We start from the raw sequence: 19,825 nt of genomic DNA on the forward strand, positions 1-19,825 counted from the left end.
AAGAATACAATTAAGATTTCATTAATATGCAAACAAAATAAATCTGGATAAAAAGAATACAACTAAAGACACCCTTCTACTTTACATATTTACCTGATTGGCCCCAATAGGCATTTGGGTCTCAGCCTGTGCCCTAGCCAAAACACCCTGCCTTCAATTCATAAAACAAGCAAAGAACCGTCCTACTTAGTGCCCTTTCATGCTGTTCTATCAGTCTGGAGTGCATTTTATAGGAATTTTCACAAAGCCTGCTTCATTTCATCCTCCAAATCTCACTTTAAATATCATCTTCTCAAAGAAGTCTCCTCCAAATTCTAATTAAATCTACCTTTGTCATTTTCTACCATAGTACCTTTTCATGAACTTAATAGCTCTTTTCTACATTTGTAGTTTTATATTGATTTGTTTGTTCATATCTGTTTTATCACTAGACTTTCCTTAAGGAAAGAGACCCTTCCAGGTTTATACATCTAGTGCATAGCAAAATATATGACCTTACCTGATACAATATTTGATGATTAAATGAACAATTTGTCTTAAGATGTATTCTGACAGGGTAGTTTGACATGCTAACTCTCTATGAATTTCATTTGGCATTGAAAAATATTATTACTAAGGTGTAATTTTTAGGAGCATTGACCTCTTAAAACTTTCTCTCTTTTGTGAGTTTGTCCTAACATAAAGTAAGAAGAATTCCCTAGAGTAAAAAACATAAACCTATAGCTACTTCCATTAGATCAACTACCTGCCATTTTACTTTTATGGAATAAACACTGTCTTCTGGTTAGTACATTTTCTCTTTATAAATACCTATTCTTAAGTTCTTCGACTCCATTTCTCCAAATAGGTATGTGTTGGGGGAAGCCTATTTGTAGATTTTTCCAAATTTCTATGTTATTTAACTAATGTGCCTGATTTCAGGCTTTCAGCATGAAGGCATTAAAAACAGGTTTGGAAAGAGGTGAACACATTCCACTCTCAAGAGACAGGGCAAGTTGGCTGGATCATACTATTATTTATAACATTCCCAAATTATATGTTCATGCATATCAAGTTAACAAATAAATAGTAATTAATTCTATTTAGGTTTAAAAGTGTGCTTCAATTTTTATTATGTATTTAATAAATAACTTGATCAATCTGGAAAGCTGCCTTTCTCTGTTTCCTTTTAAAAGTTGTTTAAGGCCTAGGGTGGTTCCTATTTGTTATGGACTGATTTGTGTATCCCCAAAATGTATTTGTTAAAGTCCTAACTCCCACTGTAACTGTATTTGGAGATAGAACCTGTAAGGTGATTATTAATATGAGGTCATACGTGAGGGGTCCTAATTCAAGAAGACTGGTGTCATTATGAGAACAAGAACAGACACCAGAGAACTCTTTCTCTCTCTGAGTGTGCACAGAGTAGGGCCATGTGAGAATGCAGTGAGAAAGTGACCATCTGTAAACCAGGAAAAGAGGCCTCAGCAGAAATCAACCCTGCTGGCACCTTCATATTAACCCTCAATCTTCCAGAACTGTAGGAAAACAAACTTCTGTTGTTTAAGTTCCCAGTGTGTGTTATTTTGTTATGATAGCTCTAGCAGGTTAATACACTATTAAGTATTAAGTATTATATGCACATATTCTTAGATTTCTCCCTCTTTCTTAAAAATAGATACTGCCATTAAGACATGAGGGGGCAGGCAGATGTATCAGGCTATATAATACATACACACATCTTTTAATGAATGTACACGTTATAATGTACACACACTTTAATGCCCAATTTCTCTGGCTAGAACTTCCAGTACCATGTTAAATAAAAATGGTGAGAGTAGGAATCCTTGTCTTGTTCCTTGTCAGTGAAGAAAAGCATTCAGCTTTTTACCCTTGAGTATGATGTTAACTGTGGGCTTGCCATATATGGCCTTTGTTATGTTGAGGTATGTTTCCTCTATACCCACTGTTGAGAGTTTTTCATGACTGGATATTGAGCTTTCTCAAATGATTTTTCTACGTATATTGAGAGATGATTATATAATTTTTATTCTTCATTTGGTTTGTGGATGTGTAAACATCTTTGCATTTCTGGATTTAAATGTGATGTATGATGCTTTTAATGTATTTTTGAATTAAGTTTGCTAATATTTTGTTGAGGATGTTTGCATCTATATTCATCAGAGATATTGGTATGTAATTTTTTTTCTTGTGGTGTCCTTTGCTTATATCAGGGTAATGTTGATTTCATAATTGAGTTTGGAAGTGTTCCTTTCTCTTCAGTTTTTGGAAGAATTTGAGAAAGATTAGTATTAATTCTTCTTTAAACATTTGGTAGAATTCATCAGTAAAGCCATCTGGTCTTAGCATTTTGTTTGTTGGGATTTTTTTGATGATGGATTTAATCCTGTTACTAGTAATATGTCTGTTCTGATTGTCTAGTTCTTCATGACAGTCTTGAATTTATACATTTCTTCTAAGTTGTCCAATTTATTGGTCTCTAATTGTTCATAGTAGTATATTATGATCCTTTGTATTTCTGTGGTATCAGTATTATGTCTCCTTTTTCATTTCTGATTTTGAGTTCTCCCCATTTTATTCTTGGTGAGCCTAGCTAAAGATTTGTCAATTTCATTTATCTTTTCAAAAACTAGCTCTTAGTTTTATTGATCTTTTCTATTTTTTTAGTCACAATTTTATTAATTTCTGCTCTGATCTTTATTTCTTTCCTTCTACTAATTTTGAGCTTCGTTTGTTTTCTTTTTCTTGTCACTTTAGGGGTAGAGTTGGATTGTTTATTTGAGACTTTTCTTGTTTTTTATGTATGCCTTTATTGCTATGAACTTCCATGTTAGGACTGCTTTTGCTGTATCCCATAAGATTTGGTAGTTGTATTTTATTTTCACTTGTCTCTGAGTATTTTTGACTTGACTTTTGAATTCTTCTTTGACCCATTGGTTGTTCAGTAGCATGTTGCTTAAAAGACACATATTTGCGAATTTTCCTGTTTTCTTCTTGCAATTTATTTCTAATTACATACCACTATGGTCGAAGAAGATGTTTGACAAAATATCAATCTTCCCAAATTTAAGATCTGTATAGTGGCCTATCCTGGAGAATGTTCTATGTGCTCTTTTGTAGAATGTGTATTCTGTTGCATTTGGTTGGAATGTTCAGCATATGTCTGTTAAGTAAATCTAGTCCAATGTGTCATTTAAGGCTGATGTTTCCCTGTTGATTATCTGGATGACCTCTCCATTGACACAAATAAGGTATTAAATTTCTCTACTATTACTGTGTTGCTGTATATTTTTTAGGTCGTTTAATATTTACTTTACATATTTAGATGCTCCTAAATGGGTACATAAATGTTTACAAATGATATATGTTGTTTTCTTGGATTGGCCCCTTAATCATGATGCAATACCCTTGTCTCTTATTACAGTTTTTGTTTTAAAGTCTTTTGTCTGATATAGCAAGACCCACTTTCTTTTAGTTTCATTTGTATGAAATATCATTTTTCATATCGTCACTTTTAGTCTGTGTGTGTCTTTATATCTGAAATGAGTCTCTTGTAGGCAATATATAGATGGGTTGTGGTTTTTTGTTTTGTTTTGTTTTGTTTTTTTAATTCCTTCAGCCACTCTATGTCTTTTGATTGGAGAATTTAGTCCACTTACACTTGAAGTAGTTATTGGTAGGTGTGTACTTATTGCCATTCTGTAATTTGTTTTCCGGCTGTTTTGTAGTTCCTTTGTGCTACTTTCTTCCTCTCTGTTCCCTTCCTTTGTGGTTTGATGTTTTTCTTTACTGGTATGCTTAGATTCTTTTTTCTTTATTTTCTTATCTACTGTAGGTTTTTATTATTGGTTACCATTAGGCTTATATATAACAACTTATACTTATAACAGTCTATTTTAAATTTGATAACAACTTGAATGCATTGTAAAGCTCTTTGTTTTTATTCCAACCCTGCATTTTATGGTTTTGATGACACACTTTAAATGTTTTTATCTTGTGTATCCCTTAACTGATTATTGTTCTTATACTTATTTTTACTACTTTTGTTCTTAATCTTTATACTAGCTTTATAAGTGATTAAGTAACCACTTTTACATTAGATTATTCTGAATATTACATATATTTACCTTTACCAATGAGATTTTTCTTATGTTTTTCTATTACTAATTAGCACCCTTTCTATTCAACTTTAAAGAGTGCCTTTAACATTTCTTTTCAGGACAGTCTAATGATGATGAACTCCTTTAGCTTTTGCTTATCTGGAAAATCTTTATCCCTACTTCAATTCTGAATGACATCTTTTCTGGGTAAAATATTCTTGCATGTATATATATTTTTTCCTTTCAGCACTTTGAATATAAATGGCAATCCCTTCTGGCTGCAAAATATCTGCTAAATAATCTGCTGATAGTCATGTGGGGATTCCTTTGTATCTAACATGTTGTTTTTCTCTTGCTGCTTTAAATATTCCTTTCGTGTCTTTAACTTTCAACATTTTAATTATATTGTATCTTAGTCTCTTTGTGTTCCTCTTGTTTGGAACTCTATGAGCTCCTGGATCAGAATTTCTCTTTCCATCCTCTGATTAGAGAAATTTTTAGCCATTATATCAAAAAAAAGGTTTTTTTCCACTTTCTCTGTCTCTTCTCCTTCTAGGACTACTATAATGCAAATGTTGGTCTGCTTACTGTTGTCCCATAAGTTCCTTAAGGGCTATCTTCCCTTTTTAAATTTATTTATTAATTTGCTGTTGATTGGATGATTTCCACTGCCTTGCCTTCGATTTCACTGATCCTTTCTTCTGTTTCATATGATCTTCTGTTGAGTCTGTTTAGTTTATTTTTCAGTTCAGTTTTTGTATTATTCAGCACTGTGATTTCTATTTTGTAATTTCTTGTATTTTCTTTCTCTTCACTATGTGCTCACATGTTTATACCTACTTTTTCCAAGATTGTCAGTGATTTTTATGACCATTAGTTTGGACTCTTTATCAAGTAAATCACATATTTTCATTTCATGGAGGAATTTTTCTGAAGTTCTATCATTTTTGGGGGGAGGACATATTCCTCTTTTTTTCATTTTCCTTAATTCTCTCTGTTGGTTATATGCATTAAGATAAAACAATTACTTCTTGGTCTTGAGGGATGGCCTCATGTAGGAGATGAACCTACAGTTCAACTCTGCCCTAGCTCTTGGTTGTTTTCAAAATTTTGTTATTGTCAAAGCAGCTTATTTTACTTTTAGTGGCTTCCAGTATTTGAGGGTGTGCCAAGACCTGTCAGTGTACAGAAGGGGAGAATCTCAGTCAAGACCTAGATTCAGGCTGATTGGAAGCCAGACCTCTTCAGGCAGCAGCTCTTAAAGTATGTAAATATGTACAGTAGTGTGGGACCATAAGCCTAAGTCCCACTGGTTCCTAGAATCGGATAATATAGGCTTGTCACCTAGAAAAGGGCTGCAATATTTGGCATGCCGAATGAGTGCTCAAGTTTTTTCCCTGGGAGATACCAGCAACCTGGAATGAGGCAGAGGGAGATGACAAAGATGGTGTTTAGCAGCCTGCATCCTTGGAAAACCCTCAGTAGGCCTCTAGGTGTATGCCAAACCATGTATGCCTTCCCTTTAGGCCAAAACTCTAGGATAAGCAAATAGGCTTCTTTCATAGAAGGAATGGAGGTGTGTTCCAGTCTGCTGTCTGTGCTGTTCTCTGGGGGTTGTTGTCAGCCAAGATCTATTTCTACATTTTTTATAGTCCCATGGGACCTAGGGGTGCAAGTCCCACTGGCCACCAGAGCCATGTGAATAAGGGCCATTTCTGAGGCAGCAGCCACATAACGTACATCAGAGCATCAGATATAAAAACCTGGGTACTAGATACATGCACATACTCCCCTCTGGGAGACAGCGGCACTCTCAATGCAGTAGAGAGATAATGTGAATATTGTGCCTGACATCCAAGGTCTCTGGAGAGGGTTACAGTGGTCATTTTGTTGTGTGTTTAAATAGAAACTTGTCCCTCAGGCTGCAGCTATTAAAATAAGCTAAGAGGCCTCTTTCAGAGAAAGAGTGCATTACCTCTTTTCATGCCCTGGGGATGGTAGCCAACCAAGAATTCTCTCTCTGTTTGTCACAGTTCCATGGGACCCAGGAACACAGGCCAACAGATCCAGGTGACCTAATGGTGTCCACAGGCAGCAGTAAAAATATTTAGGATGCCCATTGAAGATGCCTCCTTTCTGGGAAATACCAGTGAGCTGGAATGAGGGAGAGGGAGATTGCTAAAATGACATCGGCCATTCCCCATTCCTGGAGAGCAGCTCATTAGACCCCTGGTTATGTACTGTACCTGAAGCTGGTCCCTCAGATTGAAGCTCCAGGACAAGGAAATAGGTCTTATTCACAGAAAGACTAGGAGTGTGTTTCAGTCTAGTGTCTGCACAGTATCCTAAGGGTGGTATCTGGCCAAGATTCTGCCCCATAGAATCCAGGATCACAAGCCGTGCTTGCCAAAAGAGCCAGGCCAAACAAGGGTCATCCTTTGGGTGGCAGCTGCAAAAAAACTTGTCACCAGAAACCTGTAAAACCTCCCTTCCAGGAGATACTAGTTCTCTGGAGCTCAGCACAAGGGAAGTGCAAAGATCGTGCCTCCCAGATGGAGCAAGGCAGAGGGAGAGCACAAAGATGGTGTTTGCCAGCCTTTGTGTCTAGAGAGCATTTCAGTAGGACCCTAAGGCTCACACTTTAAGATAATAAAATGAGCCCCTTTCACAGAGAATCTGGGCATTTTTCATTTGGCTTTCTCTGTGAGTCTTAGTGTGGGTAATCCACCTGCTTGTGCCTTTAACTGTTTCTCAGTTCACTGTGCCACATGGATCTTGTGACCTCAGCTCCATTGGCTTTCAAAACTATATGTCTTGGAGGCCAATCTCTTAGATGGAGGTCTTAAAATTTGGGATACCCTATGTAGGGTTTATATTTTTAATTCTTCTGGGTTTTCAGTTCCCTCCTGATTGTAGGTCACTGATTCAGGGATAGGGTTTATGACAAGACTATGGCGCAGCCTCTTCAATTTGCTTTCATGGTGTTTTTTCTCATTTAGAAATTTATTGCAGTTACTCAGATAGTTTTATGGGTTTTTTTCCAGAAGAAATTATTTTACATATACCTGTAGATTCAGTGTGTCTGTAGGTGGAAGTGAGTTCAGGATATTCCTACATCACCATCTTGTGCTGGAAACTCTAGAGACTTCAGATATTATGGGGTACTGCTTTATTCTCACAGCATTATTCCAATAGGTGATAGATTTGGGAAAAACAATGAGATTGAAATTTGTGTGGATAATTTTAATAGAGAGCATTCTCAGAAACAACCCACTGCGAGGGAGTGAGAAGGACAGGAAAGGGCAAACGGACAAGTTGAGCTCCAAATTTTTTAAAATAGTTGTTCTCAGTTGGCATCAACAGGTTTTCCAGAGACTACTTGACATATAAATGAAAGGGAGACATAATTTGTACCTCTCTACATAGACCAACCATTGTTACAGCTGTCCACTGAAGGGACCATGGCTTTGACCAAAGGAGCTCCTTAGACTGGAGCAATTGCTGGGAAACGATTCAGCTGTGAGCCATCACAAGGCATGCTCCTGGGGAATCAGTACCTTTGTCTTGAAAGGGGAGGATCTAGATGATGCACCCAGTGCCCCTCCTACAGTGCATACCTTACATATTTTTTGGAGTATATTAAACCTTCAACACTATGTTAGTTCCAGCTGTGCAACATAGTGACTTGATAATTCTGTGCATTACAAAATGTTCACCATAGTAAGTCTGGAACTTCCATACTGTTTTCCACAGTGGCTGTACTAATTTACATTCCTACCAACAGGGTAGGAGGCTTCCCTTTTCTCCACATCCTCTCCAACATTTGTTATTTGTAGACATTTTGATGATAGCCATTCTGACAGGGATGAGGTTATATCTCATTATTGTTTTGATTTGCTTTTCTCTAATAATTAGTGATGTTGAAAATGTTCTCATATACCAGTTAGCCATCTGTATGTCTTCTTTGGAAAAAATGTTCATTCATGAGTTCTGGCTAGTTTTTCATTTTTTTATATACTATTCAAGGGAGAGGAGGAGAAGATGGCGGAAGGGTAAGACACGGAGATCACCTTCCTCCCGACAGATACATCAGAAATACATCTACACGTGGAACTGCTCCTATAGAACACCTACTGAACGCTGGCAGAAGACCTCAGACCTCCCAAAAGGCAAGAAACTCCCCACGTACCTGGGTAGGGCAAAAGAAAAAAGAAATAACAGAGACAAAAGAATAGGGACAGGACTTGCACCAGTGGGAGGGAGCTGTGAAGGAGGAAAGGTTTCCACACACTAGGAAGTCCCTTCGCGGGTGGAAACTGTGGGTGGCAGAGGGGGGAGCTTTGGAGCCGTGGAGGAGAGTGCACCAACAGGGGTGCGGAAGGCAAAGCAGAGAGATTCCCGCATGGAGGATCAGTGCCGACCAGCACTCATGAGCCCAAGAGGCTTATCTGCTCAACCGCCGGGGCAGGCTGGAGCTGGGAGCTGAGGTTCTGACTTCAGTTGGATCGCAGGGAGAGGACTGGGGTTGGCAGCATGAACACAGCCTCAAGGGGACTAGTGCACCACGGCTAGCTGGGAGGGAGTCCGGGAAAAAGTCTGGACCTGCCGAAGAGACAAGAGACTTCTTGTTGACTCTTTGTTTCCTGGTGCTCGAGGAGAGGGGATTCAGAGCGCTGCTTAAAGGAGCTCCAGAGACGGGCGTGAGCCACGGTTATCAGCGCAGACCCCAGAGACGGGCATGAGACGCTAAGGCTGCTGCTGCCGCCACCAAGAAGCCTGTGAGCAAACACAGGTCACTATCCACACCGCCCCTCCCGGGTGCCTGTACAGCCCACCACTGCCAGGGTCCCGCGATCCAGGGACAACTTCCCCGGGAGAAGGGCGGCACACATCAGGCTGGTGCAAGGTCACGCCGGCCTCTGCTGCCGCAGACTCACCCTGCATCCATACCCCTCCCTCCGCCAGGCCTGAGTGAGCCAGAGGCCCCTAATCAGCTGCTCCTTTAACCCCATTCTGTCTGAGCGAAGAACAGATGCCCTCAGGTGGCCTACATGCAGAGGTGGGGCCAAATCCAAAGCTGAATACCTGGAGCTGTGCGAAAAAAGAAGAGAAAGGGAAACCTCTCTCAGCAGCCTCAGAAGCAGTGGATTAAAGCTCCACCATCAACTTGATGTACTCTGCATCTATGGAACACCAGAGTAGACAAGGAAACATCCCAAATTGAGGAAGTTGACTTTGGGAGCAAGATATACTATTTTTCCCCTTTTTCCTCTTTTTGTGCGTGTGTATGTGTATGCTTCTGTCTGAGATTTTGTCTGTATAGCTTTGCTTTCATTATTTGTCCTAAGATACTGTCCATCCGTTCTTTTTTTTTACTTTTTAAAAGTTTTTTTCATAATAATTATTTTTTATTTTTTTATTTTAATAAATTTATTTTATTTTATACTACTTTATTTGATTTGATTTGATTTGATCCCCTTTCTTTCTTTCTTTCTTTCCTTCTTTCTTTCTATTTTTTCTCCCTTTTATTCTGAGCCGTGTGGATGAAAGGTTCTTGATGATCCAGCCAGGAGTCAGTGCTGTGCCTCTGAGGTGGGAGAATCAACTTCAGGACACTGGTCCACAAAAGATCTCCCAGTTCCACATAATATCAAATGGCGAAAATCTCCCAGAGACCTCCATCTCAACACCAAACCCAGCTTCACTCAATGACCAGCAAGATACAGTGCTGGACACCCTATACCAAACAACCAGCAAGACAGGAACACAGCCCCATCCATTAACAGAGAGGCTGCCTAAAATCATAATAAGGCCACAGATACCCCAAAACACACTACCAGACGTGGACCTGCCCACCAGAAAGACAAGATCCAGCCTCATCCACCAGAGCTCAGGCACTAGTTCCCTCCACCAGGAAGCCTACACAACCCACTGAACTAACCTTGGCCACTGGGGACAGACACCAAAAACAACAGGAACTATGAACCTGCAGCCTGCCAAAAGGAGAACCCAAACACAGTAAGAGAAGCAAAATGAGAAGACAGAAAAACACACAGCAGATGAAGGAGCAAGGCAAAAACCCACCAGACCTAACAAATGAAGAGGAAACAGACAGTTTACCTGAAAAAAAATTCAGAATAATGATAGTAAAGATGATCCAAAATCTTGGAAATAGAAGAGAGAAACTGCAAGCAACATTTAACAAGGACCTAGAAGAACTGAAGAGGAAACAAGCAATGATGAACAACACAATAAATGAAATTAAAAATATTCTAGAAGGGATCAATAGCAGAATACCTGAGGCAGAAGAAAGGATAGGGGACCTGGAAGATAAAATAGTGGAAATAACTACTGCTGAGCAGAATAAAGAAAAAAGAGTGAAAAGAACTGAGGACAGTCTCAGAGACCTCTGGGACAACATTAAATGCACCAACATTCGAATTATAGGGGGCCCACAAGAAGAAGAGAAAAAGAAAGGGACTGAGAAAATATTTGAAGAGATTATAGTTGAAAACTTCCCTAATATGGGAAAGGAAATAGTTAATCAAGTCCTGGAAGCACAGAGAGTCCCATACAGGATAAATCCAAGGAGAAACACGCCAAGACTCATATTAATAAAACTAACAAAAGCTAAATGCAAAGTAAACATATTAAAGGCAGCAAGGGAAAAACAACAAATAACACACAAGGGAATCCCCATAAGGTTAACAGCTGATCTTTCAGCAGAAACTCTGCAAGTCAGAAGGGGATGGCAAGACATACCGAAAGTGATGAATGAGAAAAACCTACAACCAAGATTACTCTACCAAGCAAGGATCTCATTCAGATTTGATGGAGAAATTAAAACCTTAACAGACAAGCAAAAGCTCAGAGAGTTCAGCACCACCAAATCAGCTTTACAACAAATGCTAAAGGAACTTCTCAAAGCAAAAAGCATAAGAGAAGGAAAAGACCTACAATAACAAACCCAAAACAATTAAGAAAATGGAAATAGGAACATACATATTGATAATTACCTTAAATGTAAATGGATTAAATGCTTCCACCAAAAGACACAGACTGGCTGAATGGATACAAAAACAAGACCCGTATATATGCTGTCTGCAGGAGACCCACTTCAGACCTAGGGACACATACAGAATGAAAGTGAGGGGATGGAAAAACTTATTCCATTCAAATGGAAATCAAAAGAAAACTGGAGTAGCAATTCTCATATCAGACAAAATAGACTTTCATATAAAGACTATTACAAGAGACAAAGAAGGACACTACATAATGATCAAGGGATCGATCCAAGAAGAAGATATAACAATTGTAAATATTTATGCACCCAACATAGGAGCACCTCAATACATAAGGCAAATACTAACAGCCATAAATGGGGAAATCGACAGTAAGACAATCATAGTAGGGGACTTTAACACCCCACTTTCACCAATGGACAGATCATCCAAAATGAAAATAAATAAGGAAACACAAGCTTTAAATGATACATTAAACAAGATGGACTTAATTGATATTTAAAGTACATTCCACACAAAAACAACAGAATACACATTTTTTTCAAGTGCTCATGGAACATTCTCCAGGATAGATCATATCTTGGGTCACAAATCAAGCCTTGGTAAATTTAAGAAAATTGAAATCGTATCAAATATCTTTTCAGACAACCACGCTTTGAGACTAGATATCAATTACAGGAAAAGATCTGTAAAAAATACAAACACATGGAGGCTAAACAATACACTACTTAATAACGAAGTGATCATTGAAGAAATCAAAGGGGAAATAAAAAAATACCTGGAAACAAATGACAATGGAGAGACGACGACCTAAAACCTATGGGATGCAGCAAAAGCAGTTCGAAGGGGAAGTTTATGGCAATACAAGCCTACCTCAAGAAACAGGAAACTTCTCAAATAAACAACCTAAATTGCACCTAAAGCAATTAGAGAAAGAAGAACAAAAAAAACCCAAAGTTAGCAGAAGGAAAGAAATCATAAAGATAAATCATAAATAAATGAAAAAGAAAGGAAGGAAATGATAACAAAGATCAATAAAACTAAAAGATAGTTCTTTGAGAAGATAAACAAAATTGATAAACCATTAGCCAGACTCATCAAGAGAAAAAGGGAGAAGACTCAAATCAATAGAATTAGAAATGAAAAAGGAGAAGTAACAAATGACACTGCAGAAATACAAACGATCATGAGAGATTACTACAGGCAACTCTATGCCAATAAAATGGACAACCTGGAAGAAATGGACTAATTCTTAGAAATGCACAACATGGCAAGACTGAACCAGGAAGAAATAGAAAATATGAACAGCCAATCACAAGCACTGAAATGGAAACTGGGATTAAAAATCTTCCAACAAACAAAAGCCCAAGACCAGATGGCTTCACATGCGAATTCTATCAAACATTTAGAGAAGAGCTAATACCTATCCTTCTCAAACTCTTCCAAAATATTGCAGAGGGAGGAACACTCCCAAACTCATTCTATTATGCCACCATCACCCTGATACCAAAATCAGACAAAGATGTCACAAGGAAAGAATATTACAGGCCAATATCACTGATGAACATAGATGCAAAAATCCTCAACAAAATACTAGCAAACAGAATCCAACAGCACATTAAAAGGATCATATACCATGATCAAGAGGGGTTTATGCCAGGAATGCAAGGATTCTTCAATATACGCAAATCAATCAACGTGATACACCATATTAACAAATTAAAGGAGAAAAACCATATGATCATCTCAATAGATGCAGAGAAAGCTTTCGACATAATTCCACACTCATTTATGATAAAAGCCCTGCAGAAAGCAGGCATAGAGGGAACTTTCCTCAACACAATAAAGGCCATATATGACAAACCCACAGCCAACATCATCCTCAATGGTGAAAAAACTGAAACCATTTCCACTAAGATCAGGAACAAGACTAGGTTGTCCACTCTCACCACTATAATTCGACATATATTGGGAAGTTTTAGCCACAGCAATCAGAGAAGAAAAAAAAAAAAAGGAATCCAAATTGGAAAATTAGAAGTAAAGTTGTCACTGTTTGCAGATGACATGATAGTATATATAGAGAATCCTAAAGATGCTAGCAGAAGACTACTAGAGCTAATCAATGAATTTGGTAAAGTAGCAGGATACAAAATTAATGCACAGAAATCTCTGGCATTCCTATACACTAATGATGAAAAATCTGAAAGTGAAATTAAGAAAACATTCCCATTTACCACTGCAACAAAAAGAATAAAATATCTGGGAATAAACTTACCTAAGGAGACCAAAGACCTGTATGCAGAAAATTATGAGACACTGATGAAATAAATTAAAGATGATACAAATAGATGGAGAGATATACCATGTTCTTAGATTGGAAGAATCAACATTGTGAAAATGACTCTACTATCCAAAGCAATCTACAGATTCAATGCAATCCCTATCAAACTACCACTGGCACTTTTCACAGAACTACAACAAAAAATTTCACAATTTGCATGGAAACACAAAAGACACCAAATAGCCAAAGCAATCTTGAGAACGAAAAATGGAGCTGGAGGAATCAGGCTCCCTGACTTCAGACTATACTACAAATCTACAGTAATCAAGACAGTATGGTACTGGCACAAAAACAGAAATATAGATCAATGGAACAGGATAGAAAGCCCAGAGATAAACCCACACACATATGGACACCTTATCTTTGATAAAGGAGGCAAGCATATACAGTGGAGAAAAGACAGCCCCTTCAATATGTGGTGTTGGGAAAACTGGACAGCTCCCTGTAAAAGAATGAAATTAGAACACTTCCTAACACTATACACAAAAATAAACTGAAAATAGATTAAAGACCTAAATGTAAGGTCAGACACTATCGAACTCTTAGAGGAAAACATAGGCAAAACACTCTATGGCATAAATCACAGCAAGATCCTTTTTGACCCAGCTCCTAGAGAAATGGAAATAAAAACAAAAATGAACAAATGGGACCTAATGAAACTTAAAAGCTTTTGCACAGCAAAGGAAATCATAAACAAGACCAAAAGACAACCCTCAGAATGGGAGAAAGTATTTGCAAATGAAGCAACTGACAAAGGATTAATCTCCAAAATTTACAAGCAGCTCATGCAGCTCAATAACAAAAAAACAAACAACCTAATCCAAAAATGGGCAGAAGACCTAAATAGACATTTCTCCAAAGAAGATATACAGATTGCCAACAAACACATGAAAGAATGCTCACCATCATTAATCATTAGAGAAATGCAAATCAAAACTACAATGAGATATCACCTCACACTGGTCAGAATGGCCATCATCAAAAAAATCTAGAAACAATAAATGCTGGAGAGGGTGTGGAGAAAAGGGAACACTCTTGCACTGTTGATGGGAATGCAAATTGATACAACCACTATGGAGAACAGTACAGACGTTCTTTAAAATACTAAAAATAGAATTACCATACGACCCAGAAATCCCACTCCTGGGCATATACCCTGAGAAAACCATAATTCAAAAAGAGTCATGTACCAAAATGTTCATTGCAGCTCTATTTACAATAGCCAGGCCATGGAAGCAACCTAAGTGTCCATCATTGGATGAATGGATAAAGAAGATGTGGCACATATATACAATGGAATGTTACTCAGCCATAAAAAGAAACGAAATGGAGTTATTTGTAGTGAGGTGGATGGAGTTAGAGTCTGTCATACAGTGAAGTAAGTCAGAAAGAGAAAAACAAATACTGTATGCTAACACATATATATGGAATCTAAGAGAAAAAAAAAGGTCATGAAAAACCTAGGGGTAAGATGGGAATAAAGACACAGACCTACTAGAGAATGGACTTGTGGATATGGGGAGGGAGTAGGGTAAGCTGTGACAAAGTGAGAGAGTGGCACGGACATATATACACTACCAAACATAAAATAGACAGCTAGTGGGAAGCAGTCACATAGCACAGGGAGATCAGCTCGGTGGTTTGTGACCACCTAGAGGGTTGGGATAGGGAGATTGGGAGGGAGGGAGACACAAGAGAGAAGAGATATGGGAACATATGTATATGTATAACTGATTCCCTTTGTTATAAAGCAGAAACTAACACACCATTGTAAGGCAATTATACTCCAATAAAGATGTTAAAAATAATAAATAAATTAAAAAATACAATTCAGTAGTGTGAGCTGTTTATATATACTGGATATTAATCATTTATCAGTCATATCATTTGCAAATATTTTCTCCCATTCAGTAGGTTGTTTTTCTCATTTTGTCGATGGTTTCCATTGCTGTGAAAAAGCTTTTAAGTTTAATTAGGTCCAATTTGTTTATTTTTGCTTTTATTTCATTTGCCCATGGACACAGATACCAAAAAATAAATATTACTACAAATTTATAAAAGAGTGTTCTGCCTACGTTCTGTTCTAGGAGTTAGGAGTTTGATGGTTTCACGTCTCACATTTAGGTCTTTAATCCATTTTCAGTTTATTTTTTTATATGGTGTGAAGTAATATTCTAATCTCATTGTTTTAAAGGTAGCTGTCCAGTTTTCCAAGTACCACTTATTAAAGAGACTTTCTTTTCTCCTTTTCATATTCTTTTTTTAAAGATTTTTTTTGATGTGGACCATTTTAAATTCTTTATTGAATTTGTTACAACACTGTTTTTCTTTTATGTTTTGGTTTTTTGGCTGCGAGGCATTGAAGTATCCTATCCTCTGCAAACAGTGACGTTTTTACCTCTTCCCTTCCAATTTGGAAGAACTTTATTTCTTTTTTTTTGTCTGATTGCTGTGGCAGGACTTACAATACTATATTACATAAAAGTGGTAAGAGGTGGTATCTTTGTCTTGTTCCTGAATTAGAGGAAAAGCTTTCAGCTTTTCATCATTGAGTATGATGTCAGCTGTGGGTTTGTCATAAATAGGCTTTATTATGTTGAGATATGTTTCCTCTATACCCACTTTGATGAGAGTTTTTATCATGAATGGATGTAGAATTTTGTTAAAAGCTTAGTCTCCATATATCGAGATGATCATATAATTTCTCTCCTTCCTTTTGTTAATGTAGTGTATCACATTGATTGATTTGCAAAGGTTGAACCACCCTTTGTGACAGTGAAATGAGTCCAATTTGATCATGGTGTATGATTCTTTTTACATATTGTTAGATTCTGTTTGCTAATGTTTTGTTGAAGATTTTTGCTTCTATATTCATCAAATAAATGGCCTTTTTTGTTTTTTTGTTTTTTTTTTGATAGTGGCTTTCTCTGGTTTTGGTATCAGGGTAATAGTAGCTTCATAGAATGAATTTGGGAATGTTCTCTATTCTTCAGGTTTTAGAATAGTTTGAGAAGAATAGGTATTAGTTCTTCACATATTTGGTAGAATGACCCTATGAAGCCATCTGGTCATGGAATTTTGTTTGCTGGGACTGTTTTTATTATAAATTTAATTTCACTACTGGTGATGTGTGTTCAAATTGGTTCTTCTTGATTCAGTATTGGAAGGCTCTATGTTTCTAGAAATTTGTTCACTTCTTCTAGGTTTTCCAATTCTTTGGAATACAACTTTTTGTAGTTTTCTTTTATGATTTTCTGTGTCTCTATGGTATCAGTTATTATTTCTCTTTCATTTCTTATTTTATTTTTAATTTCTTGAGGAACCTCCATAATGATTATCATAGAGGTTGTACCAATTTACATTCACACCAATAGTGCATGAAGTTTCTCTTTTCTCCACATCTTCATCAATACTTTTTTGTTTTATTTTTTATAATAGCCCTTGTAAGACATATGAGGTGGTATCTTATTGTGGTTTTGATTTGCATTTCTTTGATGATTAGTGAAGTTGAGTGTCTAAAAACATGTGTGTTGGCCATCTGTGTGTATTCTTTGAAAATAATGTCTATTCAGCCTCTCTGCTTATTTTTCAGTGGGGTTGTTTGTGTTTCTTTATGTTGAGCTGTATAAATTGATTTTATATTTTGGATAATATTTTCTTATCAGATATATCTTTTGCAAATATCTTCTCCCATTCAGTAGGCTTTTTAAAAAAATTTTATTTATTTTTGGCTGCATTGGGTCTTTGTTGTTATGCATGGGCTTTCTCTAGTTGCAGTGAGTGGGGCCTACTCTTCGTATTCTTCATTGTCATGTGCGGGCTTCTCATTGTGGTGGCTTCTGTTGTTCAATAGCATCATAGCATACTGCCTATGTTTTTTTGTGTTTTTTTGTTTTTTCCAGGAGCTTTATGGTTTCAGATCTCACATTTTAATCATTTATACATTTTGAGTTTATTTTGTATATCGTGTGAGAAAGTAGTCCAGTTTGATTATTTTGCAATTAGCTGTCCAGTTTTCCAAACACCACTTTTTGAAGAGGCTGTCTTTTCCTCATTGTATATTCTTGTTTGCTCTGATATAGGTTAATTGACCATACGTGCTTGTGTTTATTTCTGGGCTCTCTATCCTTTTCCATTGATCCATGTGTCTATTTTTGTGCTATGCTGTTTTGATTAATCTAGCTTTGTAGTATAGTTTAAAGTTAAGGAGTGTGATTCTTCCTGCTTTGTTCTTTCTCAAGGTTGTTTTAGCTATTCAAGGTCTTTTGTGTTTCCATACAGATTTTAGAATTATTTTTTCTAGATCATAAAACAGGCCATTGGTATTTTGATAAGGATTACGTTGAATTTGTAGATTATCTTAGGAATATGGGCATTTTAGTAATTGATTCTTCCACACCATGGGCACTGTGTATCTTTGCATTTGTTTATGTAGTCTTCAAATCTTTAATTAATGTCATATTTTTCCAAGTAAAATATAACCTTTTTGGTTAGATTTCTTTCTGGATGTTTTCTTGTTTTGGATCTAATTGTAAATGTATTATTTTCTTAATTTATCTTTCTTATAGTTCTTTGTTGGTGTATAAAAAACATAATAGATTTCTGTATATTAACTTGTATCTGACAACTTTACAGAATTCATTTATTAGTTCTTAAATTTTATGGTGGTTTCTTAAGGATATTCCATGTGCAAAAAGTAACATTTTTACTCCTTTTTTGATTAAGATCCTTTTATTTCTTTTTTTCAGGCTGATTCCTTTGACTAGGACTTATGATTCTATGTTGGATAAATGTGGCAAGATTGGGCATACTTGTAATCCTGTTCTTAGAGGAAATGCTTTCAACTCTTGATTATTGAATATGCTGTTAGTTGTTGCCATATATGATCTTTAGTATGTTGGAGTATGATTCCTCTACTCCCATTTTGTTGAAAATTTTAATCATGAATGTTGAATTTTGGCAAAAGCTTTTTCTGCATCTACTGAATTTTGTATTATTTTTATTCTTCAATGTTTAAATGTGATATATCACATTGATTGATTTGCATATATTGAACTATGCTTGCATCCCTGGGTTAATCCCAGTTGATCATGGTATATGATCCTTTCAATGTATTGTTGAATTCTGTTAATATTTGATGAGGATGTTTGCTTATATGTTCATCAATGATATCAGTCTGTAAATTTTTTGTGGTGTCCTTGTCTGATGTTTGTATCAGGGTGATGCTTGTCTCATAGAATAATTTCAGAATTGTATATTACTCTTTTGGAATAGCTTGAGAGGGATAGGTGTTAACTCTTCTTTAAATGTTTAATAGGATTTACCTGTGAAACTGTCTAATCCTGGACATTTGTTTGTTGAAATTTTAAAAAATTAATCATTCAATTTCATTACTTTGTAATTGATCTGTTTATATTCTCTATTTCTTCATGATTCAGTCAGTCTTGGTAGATTGTACATCTTCAGGAATTTGTTTCTCTAGGTTGCCCATTTTATTGGTATAATTTTTCATAGTAATCTCTTATGATTCTTTTTATCTCTGTAGTTTCTATTGTAACTTCTCTTTCATTTTTGATTTTATATATTTGAGCCCCCTCTTTCTCTCTCTTTTTTTTTTTTCTTGATGAGTATGGCTAAAGGTTAATCAATTATGTTTATCTTTTCAGAAAACCAGCTCTTGGTTTCATTGATCTTTTCCATTTTTTTAAGAGTCTCTTTACTTCTGCTTTGACCTTTGTTATTCTTTCCTTTTACTAACTTTTGGTTTTGTTTGTCCTTCTTTTTACATTTCCTTTAGGTGCAAGTTTAGATTGCTCATTTGTGAATTTTCTCATTTTGAGGTAGGCTTGTATTATTATAAACTTCCCTCTAAGAATGTCTTTTGCTGAGTTTCATAATTTTTGATCATTTTCTTTCATTTTCACTTGTCTCTATGTATTTTTTTTAATTTCCTCTTTGATTACATCAGTGATCCACTGGTTGTAGAGTAGCATATTATTTAGACTCCATGTGTTTGGTTTTTAGGGAGAGGTTTTTAGGGAGAGGGTTTTTTTTTTGTAATTCAATTCTAGTGTCATACCTTTGTGTTTGGAAATGATGCTTGGTATGATTTCTATTTTCTTAAATTTACTGAGACTTGTTTTGTTGCCGAGAAAGTGATCTCTCTTAGAAAATATTCCATGTGCAATTGAAAAGAATGTGTGTGCTGCTGGTTTTGGATAGATTATTCTTTATATATCTATTAAGTTCACCTGATCTAACATGTCATTTAAAGTCACTGTTTCCTTATTGATTTCTGTCTGGATGATCTGTCCATTGATGTAAGTAGGTATTAAAGGCCCCTGCTTTTATTGTGTTACTGT

General features: G+C 36.4%; 1 long non-coding RNA gene across 1 annotated transcript in view; it reads left to right on the forward strand.

Annotated features, from left to right (window-relative positions):
* Positions 1-9,522, forward strand: part of LOC309615752 — a 268,399-nt gene extending 258,877 nt beyond the window's left edge. The window contains exon 2 of the long non-coding RNA XR_014237048.1: positions 9,487-9,522. This is a non-coding gene — a long non-coding RNA (uncharacterized lncRNA). The remainder of the gene's footprint in view (positions 1-9,486) is intronic.
* The last annotated feature ends 10,303 nt before the right edge of the window (positions 9,523-19,825 follow it).

The sequence above is a fragment of the Balaenoptera borealis genome (genome assembly GCF_965194805.1).
Source record: "Balaenoptera borealis genome assembly, chromosome: 18".
Taxonomy (NCBI): domain Eukaryota; kingdom Metazoa; phylum Chordata; class Mammalia; order Artiodactyla; family Balaenopteridae; genus Balaenoptera; species Balaenoptera borealis.